This window comes from Pyrus communis, chromosome 1 (genome assembly GCF_041283825.1).
Source record: "Pyrus communis isolate YQ-2024b chromosome 1, ASM4128382v1, whole genome shotgun sequence".
Lineage (NCBI taxonomy): Eukaryota > Viridiplantae > Streptophyta > Magnoliopsida > Rosales > Rosaceae > Pyrus > Pyrus communis.
The window spans coordinates 19,409,109-19,422,837 of NC_142565.1; the positions used below are offsets into that span (position 1 = coordinate 19,409,109).

The 13,729-nt window shown below is 38.0% G+C and overlaps 1 pseudogene; it reads left to right on the plus strand.

Annotated features, from left to right (window-relative positions):
• The first annotated feature begins 521 nt into the window (after nucleotides 1-521).
• Nucleotides 522-13,729, plus strand: part of LOC137719931 (uncharacterized) — a 32,819-nt pseudogene continuing 19,611 nt past the window's right edge.

Here is a 13,729-nt window from a genome sequence, read left to right on the forward strand (position 1 = left end):
ATATTTAGAAATAAAAAATTTTATTATTAAAATAATTAATGACATTTATTAAAATCTAAAGACCTTGATAAAAAATTAAAGAGAAATAAAGTTTTAATCAATGGAGTAGGAAGAATAGAGGTGTGAACCTAATTTTTCTTAAAATAAAATATAGGACCTAAAAATGAATACATTTATGATCTCTCAAGTTCCAAAATGTCCACAAACAAATTAAAATAAGAAAAACCAACAAACAAACAAACAATGACAGCCTAAAAGCTTTCCACTGTCCATCTCCCGGGTAATATTAGGAAGATTAAATTTTGAAAACTAAAGGATATAGGAGTTGATGATTGATTTATTATTTAAGCGTCGATAAATATGCTCACTTATATTGGCGACATATCTTTTAGTTTTCAAATTTTTTCTCAAAATTTAGTCTTTATAACAATACCCCTCTCTCTCACTGCCATAGACCATGCGCTTGGGGAGTACTAGGAAGCAGTGAACATCTCTTGTGCCGACGAGTCATTGGAAGATTCATGGCCACCGTGCTTGTTCACCCACTAATCCCAGCTTCCCATGCAATAACATTTCCACCAGTAGCTAGTCTTAGACCCACAAACATGTCGGCACTGCTCGTGTTTTGATCTCCACCGCGCATCAAAGCACGAGTTTTGGTGGGTTATGGCGGCCCACTTACACAGTGAGATCAGTTGCAGAAGAAAGTTCGAGCTCCAGCTCCAGCTTAGACGTTGGGGATGATGAGGTTATTAAGACAGAGCTTTTCGAAGCAATCAAAGGAATCAATAGAGGCATTTTCGGAGTCCCGTCTGCGAAGAAATCTCAGATTGAAGCTCCCGTCAACCAGCTCGAGTCTCGGAATCCTACTCCAGATCGTGTTCTTAATCTACAAAAGGTATCAAACAGAGTAGTTACTTCTGTATGAAGTTGCTAACTCTGTATTAAGTTACTTACTGTTAGTCGTATATAAATATATATTCTTTATTTTTGTTGAAAAGTCTCATGGGCAATGAATGCCCACAGTTCCATTTCGTAGAAAATGAAAGTGGAAAATGAATTGTGCTGTCAGAAGACGCGTTACAAATTTCAACATGCAGTTAATGCATCAGTATGGAGTTGCTCTATAAATAGAGCACTCCATATGTTTTCATGTAACAGAAAAGATAAAAGAGAAAAAAGAAAGAGAGCAGAAAAAGAAAGAGAGGAAGAGGAGAGGAGAGAATACATAGAGTTATCTTTGTACTCCTATTATTCCAATTATAATGAAAGCACCACTACTGCCCGAGGACGTACTCCAGTCACACTGACTGTAGAGGAACCTCGTAAATTTTGTGTCTTGTTTTATTTATTCCACTGTACACACATCGTCGATTTTACAACACGTTATCAGCACGAAAAGCTCTCATGTCAGTGGAAAGCATAACGCCATAAATCCGGTAAAGCACTATCCACCTCTCACCTCAGTCATCTAAAATCTCACAGAATAAAAGGTATGTCCATTTTTCGTCTCTCCCACTGCGCCAGAAGCGCCCCACCGAATTCCGGTGAAAAATTGAAATTTACGACCTGAAGTCGTCACGAGATGAGAAAGCTCGTACTTGACAACTGGTTTCCAGAGATCCAGAAGAATCTCATCAGACTTGGAAACCCAGATCACGTTATTTTCGACGGATCTTGAGAACTCCCATGAATACTTGGTTGTTTGAGATGGTGATGGCAAGAATGAATCCACACAGACCTCCCTCTCTTGTGCCTTCGTCAACCCCACTGTCATATATGTCTCTGTAAGGAGGTTCTTGCTTAACGATGACATGTTCCCTGGGTCATGCAAGAACCACGCCAGCCTCTGGTAGCGTTTTTTGGATTGAATTGAATTTTGAGCAACCTCCATAACTACCCAGCAGGTCCTGCGTTTCGAGATTGGCAGAGACAGAGAAGAAAAAAAAAAGGAGATGTTGACTGCAACCTAACAAAATATATATATATATATATATATATTTTGGATTTGAATGGTGCAGAATGGTGCATGACACCATTTAGTCAAAATGACATAAATGGTTTCTGTTGGTGCATGGCACCATGCTACAGAAATAAGAAAAGTAAGGTTTGAATAAGTGCTGACAAAAATAAAGAAAAATAATAAATAAAAGGAGGTATAATACTTCTTGTTATTTATGTGAATTGGTGTTGGTTTAAAACCCTTTCACAAGTTCTATTTCCTTTAAAGCAATTTATTTATCATGGACGGTTTTACCGCCTACCGCTTTAAGTTTTGATTTATGTGAATGGTGCTGAATTAAAGCCCTTGTCACAAGCTTTATTTACTTAAATGCAATTTATTCATTATGGCTGGAATTACCGCCTATTGCTTTAATTTATTTATTGTACTTTTTTTTGTTACGATGAGTACATACTGGACTCGAAGTTCCTTGATCAGATCAGAACCTGTAGTTTCTTGATCCTCATCAAATAAAAATGATTGGACTTGAAGTTCCATCAAACAAAAAGATCAGGACATGAAGTTCCTTGATAAGTACCTTAAGTTTGAAGTGCCGCAGTGCCTCAACTTAATTGCAATAAAAGTCATAAGAGTCTCAGTCTGCAGACTATTAAATAAGGACCAGAAGTTCCTTATGTCCATCCTCAAAAATGGTTTAGCAGAAGCATTTATTAAGCGGATGAAATTGATTACCCGCGTTCTGCTGATGAAAATAAAATTGCCAGTTTTTACATGGGTACATGTCATTTTACATGATACATTATTGATTTGGTTGAGACCTGTTGATAACCATCAATACTTCTTAGTACAACTCGTGTTTGGGAACCAGCCAAACATTATACATTTACGAGTTTTTGGTTGTGTTATCTATGTGCCTATTGCACTGCCACAACATACTGAAATGAAGCATCATTGCGGATTAGGCATTGATGTTGGACATCATCTATCATTCAATATTTAAAACCCTTGACTGGGGATATATTTACCGCGTGGTTTGCGGACTGTCATTTTGATAAGACAATTTTCCCGCCGTTAGGGGGAGAAAATAACTTCGTTTTAGAAGAACGATGAACAAATATCATTCCAGAAGAATGATAAGAAAAAACCGTTCCAGAAGAACGAAGAGAATTTGTCTTATTTTGATTCATGAAGCAATCAATATACAAACGAAGTGAGAATAATTGAATGATGCATTTAATGATGCAACGAAAGTGATGAAATCACATATACTTGCTGCAAATGTGCCTACAAGAATTAATGTCCCTGTTGGACAAAATAATATGGCAGCAAATGATTTATCTGTTGCACGCTTGAAGCGTGGCAGACCCTCAGACTCAAAAGGTTCAGTCCTTCGAAAGAAGAAAAATATGGCACTACTGAACTATTGCATAACTGTCGCATGCCAGAAGCATGACAGTTGTTGCAAGGATACTTGTCCCGGAAAGGTCAATCCGCAGACATGAGAGTATTGATGTCTCATGCATGAAGCATGATAGACGTATAGGTTCTAATGACTCAACTCCCGAAGTGGAGATTAAAATCCAAGCTCTATAACGCTCAAAAGGAGGTTATGATCCGCATTCTCTAAATTATAACTATCCTGGAAGAGATAGTGTAATGCCCTTGAAGAGGCAATGGATATCCCAAAAGAAATGAAAAACTTTTATGCATGCGCATGCACATGAGAATGTGGGATCACAGATTTAAACTAACCAATGGTAATTTTGGTTTTTACCAGTAGCTACTAAATTCATCAATGAGCTGTGGTGATATTGAGTCCCGTTTTTTTCCATCAACAAAATTATGGGCTAAAGATGGAGAAAGGCAAATTCCATTATAATTTTGTAAGAACGTAGAAAAATAGACCTATATACTTGGATACAATACAAATAGCCAAAAGATGTTGAACCTAGAAGGTTACATATGGGCATTTGTAATACCGTGAAATACACTCATATGATAAGACACAAGGTTGGAAACGAGTTCATATGAATGGAGAATTATATATGAAGGGTTATGAGTCGCCCACATAATATCTCCATAAATAAATCCTTCAAATATACATGGAAGCAAATTGCTCTGTATAAATTCTAGAGGAAAATGTGTCATGAAATGTAGAAAATCCCTGAAGGATTCAAATTGCTTGAAGAAAGCCCCGGAAGGGTCAAGCATGAAATATGTACTCAATACCAATGAATGGTATAAATTGCCTTAGTAAGTACTTCCATTATGGTATTGTTGCAACAAACTAAAATCTCTTGCAAGAGTTGATGATGTTAAATTGGGACTCCTGAAGAGTCAAGAAAGATTATAAAGTGTTGAGAGAAATATTGTCTCGAACTGCAGAATCGAACAATATGCCAACACGAATCTTATCCATGATGTTTACGACATTAAAGAATCATATGGATTGAAGATTATGAGTTGAATACTCAAATAATTAATACACTAAGAATGATCATTTATCTTCGCGAGGGGTAAAGATAAATTGATATTTGGTCCAGAAGTACCACATCTTAGTGAAATATATGCTTTATTGTATTTAACACAATACACTGAATGAAATAAAGCTTATATATTAATATCTCCGAGAAATTACATACACATGAGTTAAAACAAGCAAACAGAAAGGAACCTTCACAAAGGTTACTCATGTGAAGCCTCAGTACTCGGAAGTACCCCAGAAGGGGAAGACACCAGAAGTTGATTATTTGGAGTCTTAATACTTGGTGAAACTCTAGACAGCTAAGACAATGAATGTCTTTGGAATAAAGACTCGAACCCCCGATTGTCATTTTGAGTCCGACCTTCGGATTCCAGTAGCTGGTTGAGCTTTCTTTTCATGCTCGTAGAGTAATTATTTGCAAGCATGTGTAACACTTTATTCTCATGCTTAAGCCCTCTAATCTCTTGTTTAAGACTTGCCACCTCAACCATTAATGATTCAACTTGGTGAGTTCGAGCAAGTAAGCGCTGGCCCATATTGGATACAGAGCCCGCACATTGAACACTGAGAGCCAATGAGTCTTGAACGGCTGCCTCATCAGACCGGTTTGAAAGGATTCTGTTGTCCTTTGGAGTGAGAAGATTCCTGGCTACCACTGTAGCAGTTATGTTATCCTTCATCACAGAGTCCCCAACCGTAAGAGGACCATTAGAAGATGAGAAGGACGGGCGCCATATGTTATCCTGACGCTGCTCGTCTGTATCAATCCTGAGACTCAAATCTAAGCAAATGTTAGATGGGCAAGCCATTTTCAAAAATGATGAAGGAAGTCAGATAAAATCTCAGAAGTGCAAGAAAGGGAAATTTCTGTAGGCAACAATTTTCTGAGTGTTTCTGAACAAAAATTGATATCTCTATAAAAGGAGGGGCAACAGGACCACTTATTCAAAAATCGAAGAGACACCGATTTTCGAATTTCAAAAGCCGGATTTCCCTGCATGACGTCTGTCAACATTTCTCAAACGCAATCTCAGCTCTTGGATATCACGTGCAACTTTGTCAAAGATCTCTGATAAAGTTGAAAACGCGTGAATCTTACTGTTCTAATTACACCACAGTTGCTGATAAGAGTAAAGGCACAGCACTACTACCTGCTATTGGGAAATCCATATATATGTCAACCTCTGTCCTCCATGGCAAGGCAGAACTGAAAAATATCTAACTCTTCCTCATCTCCGAGAATGCATCTTTCACAAAGTATCTCGAAATACTCAGTTTTCTTCCTCTCTGAAAATACATCTACAAACAAGTCACACCAGAGTAAGAGTATCTCATATCATCAGGGATGAGAGCAAGAGTATCTCATATCATGCAATCTCCCTGTCCTTTCCTTTGTCCTTGTTCTTACCTGCCAAGACAAGGATAAAGAAAGCAATATGTCGGAACCTCCACTCAAACTTTCGCTGCCACCAAGAAGTGATGGTCCATTCAAATACAAGGTTTGCATCCCACTCCTGTATCAGAGGACAAATACTACACGAGAAGATGCCAAACCTGCATAAGGAAAATACCACTTCTGCAAGGGGAGCAAGTAAGGCAAGTGAAAATGATACATTGAAGCATGTGGAGACAACCACAACAAACACATGTCAGTTCATCCCCGACAAAGTCTAAGATCACTTGTCACATGCAGCTCCTCATGGTTCAATTTCATTCAAGATCAAGCCTAGACGGTCTTTGAAGAAATCACAAGTCCGATTCAAGATTAAGTGTCCACCACCCTTGAATCAAATTCAGCTCCAGATAAAACAGGTAAATTCAGACCTTTGGAGGAAGTCTAGCAGAAGGCCCTCCAACCCAGTTCAAGAACAAGTATGTGGAAAGTTAACAACAAGTGAAACACCTTATTCGGCAACTATCACCGCTAAAAGACTAAAGCAGCAGGATGAATGATCAGCCTAAATAATTTGAAATCAGGGGGAGATACTCATCAAGGGGGAGCATCCAAAAATAGATCGAGATCTTAACGAGGCAACTCATGTTGATATGTGGGCATCCAAGGGGGAGTGTTGAAAAGTCTCATGGGCAATGAATGCCCACAGTTCCATTTCGTAGAAAATGAAAGTGGAAAATGAATTGTGCTGTCAGAAGACGCGTTACAAATTTCAACATGCAGTTAATGCATCAGTATGGAGTTGCTCTATAAATAAAGCACTCCATATGTTTTCATGTAACAGAAAAGATAAAAGAGAAAAAAGAAAGAGAGCAGAAAAAGAAAGAGAGGAAGAGGAGAGGAGAGAATACATAGAGTTATCTTTGTACTCCTATTATTCCAATTATAATGAAAGCACCACTACTGCCCGAGGACGTACTCCAGTCACACTGACTGTAGAGGAACCTCGTAAATTTTGTGTCTTGTTTTATTTATTCCACTGTACACACATCGTCGATTTTACAACAATTTTTGTATTTTGATTGGTTTGTTTAATTGGAAGGCGGGTGGATGCTAGAAACTTGTGTACAGCACAATTACTATTTTAGGTTCAAAAAGGACAAGGCTGAGATTGAGGGCCTTCATCTCCTTGGGTGATTTCTTCCAGAATATTAACATTGCTAAGGTACACACTACACAGAGTCTGTTAGTTCAAAAATTCAGATGCTCACAAACTAAGAAGCGATTTGAAAACCATTTCGTGTTTTATTTTTTTTATTTTTATAACAAAAAATCGAATGCCAATTTAATAGTTTTCATGTTTTGGTTTTCATTAATTACCAATCGAGATTTTTGACACATTCCGACCCGGAATATCCACTTGAACTCCGAACCGAACTGTGCTGACCGACCCTTGGAAGATGACAAAGCCATAAAGTGTAGTGATGTGGAAAATGTGTATAAACTTAAACCTAAAAGTGCCTAAGTAATAGAGTGCGTGGTGAGCAGGAATGAACCCATTTCACATGTGATATCAAAGCATAAGTACAGTACAGTAAGATAGGGTGAGAATTATACTATCGAAGGTAATCGTGTAACATCCCACAACGCCCAGGGGAGTAGATCCTGTAAGCCTTATATGTATATTCTCATCTCTACCTAGCATGAGGCCTTTTGGGAGATCACTGGCTTTGGGTTCCGTAGAAACTCCGAAGTTAAGCGAGTAGCATGCGAGAGCAATCCCATGATGGGTGACCCACTGGGAAGTTCTCGCATGAGTTCGCAGAAACAAAACCGTGAGGGCGTGGTCGGGGCCCAAAGCGGACAAAATTTTGCTATGGTAAAGTCGAGTCCGGGATGTGGTGGGGGCCCGGGCTGGGATGTGACAAATCGTCTACACCAAGATTTGTCAAGAATCATCGTCGATATGCATGCTTCGCAATAAAAGCTGTAAGGGCCAAAAACAAGGGGGAGTGGGCCTAGAAACAATCTTTGCAAAAATCATTTTCGAAAACATAATAACCCCTCGTTGTAAAACCAGTATAGTTTCCAAAATATATATACTACGTATATGGTAAGAAAATACTTACCGTAGCCTGCAAAATCTCAAGAATTCATTATAGCACACTATCTCCTAAATAAGGGCATGACATCCATAATCACAAAATCTCACATAAGCAGCATATCATATCGGGTGCTCATCGACACATGCTGACACACAAGTTCATGCAGAGGCATTTTGACATGAACATGACTGGGTGTAATAATAATATATGCTCTAGTACTACAATCACGTGAAGACTGACATTATATGCAGCACATACGAGTCAGAGTTGCCTATGGCAGCCTGTACGATAGGATTGGCACATACAATGGATCCAAAGTGAGTGTACGGTGCGATGTGCACATATACGTGAAATACTGGCCCTGGCCCGAGTGAGTACCAACACTAGTGCAGCAAACGATGAGCAGATAACATCAATATGGCCATGCCATATCTAGTCAACAATTCTAATCAATATCGTACTATTCATGACCATAAATATAATCAAGGCATCTCCTTATAGTAAGCTTACTTGTGCATCTCGTAGGATTATTTCATCATTTCTCAACAATAAGGTATTTCTTATAAACATTAATTTAATCATGGTAATCTCATAAAGAATTTATCACTGCTTGTATATATGGAAACTAACCTATATATATATATATATATATATATATATATATATCTACTGACTAATAAAACCCTCTTTGTCAACCAAAAATGGTGAAAACACAAATTAGTCTTCTACCACACAAAAAAAATAATGGGCAATAATGTAATTTCACAAGTCCAAATTTTACTATTTTTTATTGAAACCTTGCCTACAGGTGATGTTAAAATACCTCCAATTTTTTTTTTTTAAAAAAAAAAACAAAAAAAAAAAAAACCAAAAACAAAAACCTCCAACTCCCCCATTCATTTCCCTCTCTCCTTCTCTCCTTATTTTCTAAAAAAATGTGTTCATACACACAAAGTGTGTAGGCAAATGCTAGTGTATATAAAGAAAAGATCCACTCACAGTTCATGTCGCCAAGTAGCATCAAGAGACCTAGCGATGCGCCTAGAAACGAAACCATTTAGGTAAATATAGCGTGCTAATGAAATTACGCGTTTTTATATAAAGTACGGCTAATAAATGAACTATCCTAAAATTGTTGAATTTTGGAAAACGGACGGCGGATTCGGAATCAGCGCATCGAAATACGCTAAGGAGGGTTCCCGTCAAATTTTACAAAAAGTCAACGGTTAACCGTAAAAGTCAACCGATGTATATATTTTCTGGGACAACTCACTAATCAATATAGGCCCACTAAGCCCTACATAGTCTCTAGTAATATTGATTTTAATATTTAAGATCAATTCGTAGCACATTGTCCAAAAGTCAAGTCTCTATCAAAGGTGAGGTCCACAACCCTACACAAGTCAATCTGGAACATCCGCCCATGGATTCCCAATCCGTAACTTTTCAAAGTCCACACTATGCTTCTGGAACAACATACTAAAACTTCTTTACAATTCAACGGTTGGATCTCCGCCAATGGAAAATTCAAGTGGCAGTCAACTTTGGATTTTACAAACTTTAGAAATTCAATTCGGGAAGATTTGTACATCGGATTCCCAATCTATAAGTTCCTAATGTCCACAAATATTATGTACTATCACGTATTAAAGTTTGGTGTTGATCCAATAGTCGGATCGTCCACTCATATAATAACCAAGTGGCGGCCAACTAGGCGGTCCACTACAAAACTATATTAAAACATCAGAATTTCACTAAATGGATGTCAATTATGGAATCAGGGCATCAAATTAGCCTAGGATGGTCAAGTGGGGTCTTGGCCCACGCGTCGCCTCGACTCGCTTTCCAAAAATTACCAAATTTCACATAATGAAGATCTCAATGAGTAGAGCAAGTTTCATACCTGTGGCCAAGTCCAATTTCGCCGGGAAAATTCCCAATTAACTCGAACTCGCCGGAAACCCTAGAAATGGGTGGCTTCGATCCGTCACCTTTGGTGCTCCGCCACACTCAAACTTGTTTGGGCTTTGTTCTTGACCTCTAAAGGAGTGTTTTGGTGGTGGTAATTGAATGAAATTGTTTCAAAATTGGTGGATCTTGGGCAAGGGTTTTCGCGGCATGATAGGAGCATATTCATGCGACTTAAATGGCTTGTTCTCGTGCATTTACGTTATGTTTCTTTAGTTATTTTAGTACTTTAAGCTATTTTCGTGTGTTTGTAGGTCCAAAGGGCTAAAGGAGCAAAAAGATGCATTTTGGAGACTTTTGGAGCACTTTTGGGCTAAGGATGGATAGCTTATGCTTGGAGCCAAAGTGTTGGACGAAATTGAAGACCTAATTGAAGACCAAAGTGTTGGAACCTTGTTCCCTTTAGTTTTAGGACATTTAAACCTTTCTTAATCCCAATCATGCCATGCATTCACACCATTCTCTCCCAAAACCGTGCATCTCCACAATCCCATTCATCAACACATGCATCCACATGCATTCACCCTTTAAACCATTAAATCCACATGCTTTCCTATTCAATTAAATCAGCCACATGCATTCATCAACATATCTAGCTGTCATTCACATGCATTTCATTCATCATTTCCAACCCACATTTACACTTTAATCATTCAACCACATTCACACATCACCCATTCACCTTTGTGCCGTGACTTCCCCTTCTTTCCAACATAATTCACATGCATTTCAGATTGCATTCCCATTCTTTAATTCAACCAACACAACCATGCACTCCACATGCATTTCCAACCTAATCACTCACCCACACAATCTGCCATCATTCACACAAACACCATCAATGCCGTGAGATCCCATTCCACTTTCTAGCCATTCCACATGCCATTGTCATTCCACTTCATTTCACTTTGCATTTCCAGATTATTCCTTCATCATTGCACCACAAATAAGTCACATGCATTCCATCCTTTAAAACATTGCACATGCACTCCCTTTAATTAATTAAGCCACATGCACTCCCATCCATTTCATCATTGCAGCCAACACATGCTTTCACATGCATTTTCAGATTGTCCCCTTGCACATGCAGCCACATATTCATTGCACATGCAATTCCAACCCACATGCATCCTTTAATCATTCAAACATGCAGCCACATTCCCTCCTAGCTGTCATGTTCCCCCCATTTCACCTATAAATAAGCATCCATTGCATTCATTCTCAATCATCCTTCCACATTTCAGAATGTAGACATCAAAACTCCCTTGTGCCGTGCCCTCCCTTACAATCCAAACACCATCCTTCCATTTTCACCACTCCCCAAACCATTCACACCATAAAACTATCCTTAGACCTTGTGCTACAACGAAGAGGAAGAGAAGAGTGCCTAAACGTTCATACAATTCAAGTTTGAGTTGTTGGAATGTTTAGGTGTTTCTTTGATTTCAATGTTTAATTTCAATACTCTTTGTTTTGTACGAATGAGGAATGGAAGAGAAGAGGACCTAAACGTTCATACAATTCAAGTTTGAGTTGTTGGAATGTTTAGGTGTTTCTTTGATTCTCTTTGTTTTGTACCATGAGGAACTAAATCCCCCTTGGTTAGGGGGTAATTCGAAATATATGTTTATGCTTGCATTTTGATTTGATTACTTCTAATTGCGTTTCATAAGTTGTGGGTTCAATTTGTTTAACCGTTTGATTGATAACTTATTTATGTATGTTTATTGAGAATGCGCGCTTAATTTTCATGCATGAATATGACGCTAGAATATGAGTGAGTTTCACCTAATCGTTATGAACTTATATTCACAAGTAGTGGAGGTTGCTTATAAACAATCGCGTTAAACGAATTCTTGGCATAAGTTTCATGCAATCATAGTAACGAATGCCTCGTCAATACTTATAATTTTCATAGAGCGTAATGATTCTTGCTTGTATCTCTATTATGCAATCATGTAGGGGACTTGTGGGGAATGTTTTGGGTTGTCGTATGCAATCATCCAATTCAATAACGTTAGGAAGATTTGAAGGTTAATTTAAGCGGACCTAATTAACTTGGAGCGTTGAGAATTAATGATTTGTTGAAATGCAATTGGAAATCGTTTTATTATGCAAGTATAACATATGTGGAGATGAACCCCGTAGCTAACTTTCCATCCATTCAATTTGTTCTTTCTTTTCTTGTTTCTGTTTTCATGTTTAATTTAACTTGTTGTTCAATTATGTTAAACATGTGAAACTAATTTCATTTTTTAGTTAGAGGTGAATTTGAAGCCATGGACATATGTTGGTTATGATTTGATTTACTCCAGTTATGAATTCATGAACTTTAGATGTGGGTTACTTTTCTGTTTTGATTAAGAACTTGTTTATGTATGTGGGTTGAGGGTCGACACTTAATTTGCATGCCTAAAACTTGATGCTAGGATATAAGGGAATTTCACCTAATTGTTATGAACTTATATTCATGAGTAGTAAAGATCGCTAGTCACGATTGTGTTTAGTAAACCCTAGGCTGGATTAACATGCGTATTCCATAGTTATGAATGCCTAGTCGATGTTTATGATTTCCGTTGAACTTAATGATCTTTGTTGAATGTCTCTATCATGCGTATTCCATGGTTAGGGACTTTGATTAGGAATAATTTGGTTGTAATGCGTATTCCATTCAATCCAATGAATCTAGGGAAATCTGAAGGTTAGTTTAAGCGAACCTAATTAACTTGGAGCATTGTCATTCATCGTTTGTTGAAGTCATAATTGGGAGTCAAATTATATGCTTATGTTCATGTGTGGATAAGGAACCCTCTAACTAGTTTATCATCATTCAATTTCATCAATTTCGTTTTTAGAATCTGTTTTAATTCCAAGTTTCTGTTTTAGTTTAAATTCATCCAAAACCAATCCCCCATTTATTTTAAAGTGTTAGATTAGTTAGAAATACATTTAGTTTGTGTTTATAAGTGTTTTGATTCATTTTGTTTCCCAAATTCGTCCAAAGTACTCAAGGTGCTCAAAACTGCCCAGATTGTGTTTTTAAGGCAGTTTCGAGTGCTTTGGGTACTGTTTGAGTCTTTTGGTTTGGTTTAGTGTTTTAAAGTTTAGTTTTGCATTCTTTGAGTCTAGTATAGTGTTTCATATTGTTATTTTACGTTTTTGAGTCAAATCCAAGTGATTAACAATCCCTCCTAATCCCCGGTCCAGAACGATCCCTACTTATACATATACTACAATTTGACGAAAAGAGGGTTTAATTTGTGTGCGTATAAATCTCGCATCACGGCACCCACAAGTTCAAACTTCTTGAAATCGTTACAAATTCTTGTCGATTTTGGCTAGAATGGGATGATGGGATGTTGTGATGAGGTTTGGTGGTGATGGGAGGTAGAGGAAAGCCGGAAAAATGCATGGAAAACCGTCGAGAAAGTCACCGGAACTCGGATCGGGTCGCGGGTCTTCAAAGGGATCCGATTGCCTTTTTTTTCTTTTTCTTTTTCTTTTCTCTCCTTTCCCCTCCATTCTCTTGTTTATGATTGGGTAGCCCCCTAATCCCTCATTTTCTCTCATCTCCCTTTCATCCAGCCATCCATCTCTCTCCTTTCTCTTATTTCCTTTCATCCCAGCCACAAACGTGGAACATCACATAGCTCCAGAAAATCTGGAGCCTTCTAGAGTGAAGGTTAAATTTACTAGAATGCCCCCGACTTTAAACATTAGTAACTCCTTCATTATAGCTCCAAATTACGTTTTGTTTACGCTCACTCGCTCGTATCGACGAGTACTACGCAAATGGGCTAAAAGAATGAGTCATA